This window comes from Piliocolobus tephrosceles, chromosome 20 (genome assembly GCF_002776525.5).
Source record: "Piliocolobus tephrosceles isolate RC106 chromosome 20, ASM277652v3, whole genome shotgun sequence".
Lineage (NCBI taxonomy): Eukaryota > Metazoa > Chordata > Mammalia > Primates > Cercopithecidae > Piliocolobus > Piliocolobus tephrosceles.
The window spans coordinates 37,043,189-37,049,188 of record NC_045453.1 but is presented as its reverse complement, the minus strand read 5'-3'; the positions used below and the strand labels follow the sequence as shown (position 1 = coordinate 37,049,188).

General features: G+C 49.6%; 1 protein-coding gene across 2 annotated transcripts in view; it reads right to left on the bottom strand.

The window, feature by feature from the left end:
- The window catches only part of MYT1 (myelin transcription factor 1), a 78,279-nt gene that overhangs the window by 47,486 nt on the left and 24,793 nt on the right, over positions 1-6,000 (bottom strand). The window lies entirely within an intron of this gene.

Sequence of the window (6,000 nt, the reverse complement as noted above, 5' to 3'; positions counted from 1 at the left end):
TTTTTTTTTTTTTTTTTTTTTTTTTTTTTTTTTTTTTTTTTTGCCAGTTTTCCCAAGGATATTGGCAAGCATTCTGCTAGGTTAAAGCGTGCCTTGGCAATTTGGATTTCCTGCAGATAAATTATTCAAAGAGCAGAGAATAGAGAGACTGCAGGGATGTGTAACGGGTGCTGCTTGAAAACTGTGAGCTCCCATTGATGAAGCTGACAGCTCTGCCTCTCCTTCTGCTGAGCACCTTACCATTTGCAATTTATTTGCATTGACTGGTCAACAAGCGAGAAGTTCTCTTAGGTGCATGTAGCTTTGATTTTTAAAGGGAAAAAACTGACCTACCAAAGAAAAAAAAAACCAGGTTCTTTAATATGAGAATGAATCCGTAAGAGCTGGGTGACTTGGGATACCGGTTTCTGAGCTGTTTGAAATCAGCAGTGCCGGCTGACACGAAAGCATCTGGGCTAGGCCGTGACAAAACCAGGACTGCCTGATTTACATTATTTTTCTTTTCGAAAGAACTCAAAGCACTTCAGAGGTGGATTCTCTGCTCTCCTCCTGCAGCAAGATCAGCAACCTGATGTGGTAGACGGAGAGCGGGTGCTGCGGGTGGTCCTGTGCCCAGTACCACCCACGCTCACCTTGGCAATCACTGGGCAGCAGCCCCCCAGACCTTCTGCCCCCACCACACAATGACAGCTGGGCCCCAAAGGGCAGCTCAATGATGCAAAGAAAATTAAACACTTCTCAATTTTTCATTGATTTTTAAAACACACTTCACTTGTTCCAAACACAAGCCAACCAGGTCCCTTTTTTTGTGCAACCCACAAATAACCCAGTGCCCTCTCCCCTTGAGGGTGAAAAGGTCCCTTTGTTGAGACAGAATGACTCCATGACCCACTCTCACTGCTGGGCCGGCAATCTCTCTCAAGAACGTCTGCTCTGTTTCTCCAATGCCAACTTCATTCTGCCACTGTGAGCATGTCTTAGGCTGTAATTAATATTCCAATAGTTCTGCCTTCAGTAGGAAAACCATGAAAACTATGGGGAGGAGAATAATTCATAAATGCAAATACGTTGTATACTGCCAAATTAACCCGAGATAATGTCTCCTTGTCCATCCATTTAACTTGCTTTCTTAGTGCCATATAAAAGCTGTCTCCTCAAAAGTGTGTTTTTGCTTTGTTCTGTTTTATATTTCTTTTTAGTTAAGTCAGGATTCATCGCGTAAGCTCTTTTGAAAATAGACATAGTTCTGGCCAGGTGTGGTGGCTCATGCCTGTAATCCCAGCACTTTGGGAGGCCAAGGCAGGAGGGTCACTTGAGGTCAGGAGTTCATGACCAGCCTGGACAACAGGGTGAAACCCCGTGTCTACTAAAAATACAAAAATTAGTTGGGTGTGGTAGCGCATGCCTGTAGTCTCAGCTACTCAGGAGGCTGAGGCAGAAGGATCACTTGAACCTAGGAGGCGGAGGTTGCAGTGAGCCAAGATTGCACCACTGCACTCCAGCCTGGGCGACAGAGTGAGGCTCCGTCTCAAAAAAAAGAAAAAAAAAAAAACATATATATATATATATACACACACACACACATAGTTCTCACCATGACGTGCTACGAAGACCAGCCCCTTTTCCAGACTCATCTGCATGCTGGCCTTGCTAAAACAGAGTGCACTGAGTTGGGTGTTTACAAACTCAGGAACCAAAATAAGCAAATGCAGTTAGCAGTCTTGAAACCTGCAGAGGAATCTGGACTCTTAGGCTGCAGCTGTGACAAATACACTCAGAGCCCAGAAACAGGGCTGGGCGTGGTGGCTCACGCCTGTAATCCCAGCACTTCGGGAGGCCGAGGCAGGCATGGTGAAACCTGACTGTACTAAAAATACAAAAATTAGCCAGGTGTGGTGGCAGCCGCCTGTAGTCCCAGCTACCTGGGAGGCTGAGGCAGGAAAATCGCCTGAGCCCGCGAGGCAAAGGTTGAGGTAAGCCGAGATTGCACCACTGCACTCCAGGCTGGGTGACAGAGCAAGACTCCGTCTAAAAAAAAAAAAAAAAAAAATGAAAAGAACCCAGAAACATAGCCAATAACAAACCACTCATGTCTAACCTCTAAGGGGAAGTGGTAGACTCAGCTTCCAAAGATGTCAGGGTTGGATATTTTCCACGAAGCCCAACAGGCTTTGTGCCAACTTCCACGTTTGCCCCCAGAGGCTGTGTCTCCCCGCTCCATTCCGGGCCCCAGCTCAGGGACACCCATTTCTCCTCGCTCACTCATTCACTCTCTCTGTCTCTCTCTGCCTCTTTCATCCCTTTTCATGCTTCTCCCCAGGCCAGGTCCTGAGAGCTGAACAGCTCCCTCCCTCAACCCCCATCACATCCCTTCTGCACCAACGGCCCAGGGCCGGTCAAAGGACAGAATCCTGGCTGAAGCCTGGCCCCAGCAGGAGGGTGTCCTGGCCCTGAGGGGCACCAGCCTGGCATCCCAAGGTTTGTACATCACTCCAGGGCGGCAGGGAGTGCTCAGGGAGAGCTCAAGAAACAGGGAGCTCTGCTAAGGCTTGAGAGCCAGGTAGGGATGGGGAGGGTGAATGGATCAGCGACCTGCAGACATTTGGGGTGGGAGGCACTGCAGAGGTAGAGCCAGGAGCTTTCTTGGGTGGCCAACACCCTGCATCTTCCCACCTCCTCTCAGTCTCCACCCTGTGCCTGTTTGTTTCCCTCACAGTCCTCATCTCAATCTGAAATGAGCTCATTCATTCATGGTTGTAAGGTCACTGTCTCTCCTCCAGAGAGCTGCTTAGTGCATGTCATTTAAGGATGGGTGGATGGACAGGTGGATGACTGAATAAACGGGGACAGTCAGAAACATCTCTGAACTCCTGGGGCCGGGGTGTGTGGAGAGCCGTGGTCAGACAGCTGCACACAGGCCATATGTGGGAACCCTGAGCTGGGGGGTTCTGGGCGTTCTGACACCACAGAGGCCATTCACCCAGCCCTGGACCAGAGGAGGAGACACGACAGTGTTTCATTTTCTTTAAAATGTGTTCTGACAGCCAGAAAATCTGGAGAATTAGGATGGTCTTACAACTATTCTTTAAAAATCCATAAAATTACAAAGGTTATCGTGTCTCGGTGGGACGGTTGGGCCTCTTGCATAATGGTTTTCCTCCCAGAGACCCATCTGCTGAGTCCCAGGGGACCACAGGCAGCCCCTTCTCAGGAGGAAGGGGCCAACAAAGACTTGGGGGTGAGGAGGTGGCCAGAAACTGGCTATCACCCACCCTGCCTGGCTCCAACAGTGCCTCACACACATTCAGTCTCACTTCTCTGCAGTGAGGGGAGGGGAGAAAGACAGAGCCATGGTCTGGCCTGTTTTCTTCTCTCACTTATGTACTGAGGGCAGCATCAACTTCCCTGTCACTGCTGTGAAGCCATTACAGTAGACAGCATTGTGGAAGACCACGTTCCCACTCAACAATCTAAGAGCAGCATTCAAGCATTTGCCTTGCTCCCCTCCCAAGTATCCCAGGAGGATCACCTGCTGCATCCACAGCCCTTCCCTTCCCTTTCTTTGGAGCATGGACCTGCCCGCCAGCTCAGCCCACAGAACAGGTATAGAAAGTCAGTGAGCTGGGCACACATCCTACTTTCCACTCTCTAGATCTCTGAGGCTAAACCATATGCCCTCATCCCTGCACCCCACTGGCAGCCATCACAGTACCCCTGGTTCCTTGCAGAGATAGTTCTGTCCCCACATTGGGTGATTCCTGTTGCATGTCTGAAATTCTAAAATTCTCCTGACAAATTTGGCAGAATAGACCAGCCTCCTCCTTGGAATATAGAAAGGACACCTCCATGGGGCATCATTTAACACATGTCTGAGAAGGGGTTCTCTTGACAGCTCTAAGCACGGGATACTGGCTCACTTCACTACCAAACCAAAAATTCGAGCCACATAATGGATACCCTGATGAAGCAGCCATGTCTGCATCCGTCTGTTAAAAACCCCAGCATAAATGGAATTTATACCCACCCAGGGTAGAATCCAACAACATCAAGTGAGGTAAGCCAGAAGGGCCATACCCAGTGGCAGTTTCTTCCCTTGCAGGAGCCTCTATCCAGTAGTCCTTGCCAGAGGCACCCCCTGCCCTGGGTGGCAGGAAGAAGGGTTGGCTGAATGGCTATGCAACTGATCTTTTCCTTGATTCCATATCTCTACAGTCATCCACTGAATAATTTGCAAGAAGGGGGTTGAGGAGCTACCATCAGTGCCTGCACACCCCACTGACACACCACCACCTGACTTTTCTGGCAGCCCATTCCAACCGGTCCTGAGCTGTCCACATGCCTGGTGCTGAACTCAGAGGCATGCCGCAGGCTGTCACAGTCCCCTGCACAGGGTTTGTGTGTTCGCTGCCCTCCCGTGCTGGCTCCTCACCTCACCCGTCTCCTGTCCTAAGCCAGCCTCTGGAAGGCTGACCCTGATGCTGCTGTGGCTGTGTGACATTCTCGCACTGTGACCACGGCTCATCCCCTGTCCTGCCACCCTCTTCAGCCTCCTTAGTCAGGAGATTCCACCTGCACCTGCCCCACTGTCCTCTATCTAGGCAGTCGACCCTTTCTCATCCTCTCACCTTCTCTGGCACACTTTACACCTTAGCTTCTCTATTCAGAGCAGTAACTCAGGCCCTATCTGCAAGAAATGAAGGGAAATAAGGAAATGACCCTCACACAGAGCAGAGATGAAAGAGCTGGTGACGCCACAAGAATCTGGGCATGGGCCCCTGGCTTTGTTCACAGAAGCAGCGCTTTGAACAGCCGTGGGTTGTCCATGTAGGTGCCAAACTCTCTGAGTTTGTCATGTCTGGGCCAGGGGGAGACAAAAATCTTCTTACCCGCCCCTGGCATGGCACCAGACATTTGCAGATAACACTGCATGCAGAGTCCCTGCCCTCAAATCAAGTAACTCTCATGCTCACATGATCTCAGGCCAGTACAGCTCTATGTGAATCCTCAGGGTTTGGGGTGGGGCAAGGGGAATGAGGCCAAAAACTGAATGACCAAGATAAATAATATTTTAATTCAATATTTAGAAACATCAACATGATGCAAAAAACCATGATAAACAAGATACCAAAACTTTAAATCAAGACAGGATCAATATTACTGACTCCTCCTTGTGCCTCAGGCTCCAGTGTGGATCAGCAGAGCACTCATAATCCTGTGGGAGCCAAAACACGAGCAGAGGCGTTTCACGAGGCATCTATAACAGACCCATTAAAATGTACATTCTCATCACCAGATTCAAAACAAAAAGGTTGGGCTTTGAGAGTAAAACACAAGCACCCCCAAATGAAGTTCCCACTGCAACTGCATAGCCCTCCTTGCCTACACCCTACGCCATCACCGTCCTTGAGCCACGCCCTGAGTCACAGCTGGATCCTTGCTGGAAAGCATCTACATGCAAAAAAAAGGGACGTCAGAAACTGGTATCTGGGAAGGCTTCACCCTAAGCCTGTTGTCAGCCTCTACTTCCAGCTGTGAGGGTCACCTGACCCTGGGGACCTGGCTTCACCCAGAGAGTATTGGTGGGAAGTTCTAGAATTAGAGGGTTGGTGGTGCAGAACAGTGGCTGTAAGCACATGTGATATCAGTTTGGGAGTGTCCCCGAGGGGAGATCTTATATCCTGGGAAGGTACAAGAAGGGCATGCACCATCTGCCTCCCCTTAGGAAGATCAAAATAAAACAAGGCCAACAGACCTCATAAGTTCCTGCCAGCAATCTCTGCTGTCAGATCCTGTAGGGATTCTCAGCCTGCCCAGGTAAAAGCAGGGTGAATAGGGAACAGTTGCTCTGGCACAACACAGAGCCCAGATGTGATCATACCTCAAAGCAGGGAAGTGAGACTCTGGGGTCATATTTTCATTTTGGTGGTTTTTGTTTGTTTGCTTGCTTGCTTGCTTGCTTGTTTTTTGAGATGGAGTCTTGCTCTGTCACCCAGGCTGGAG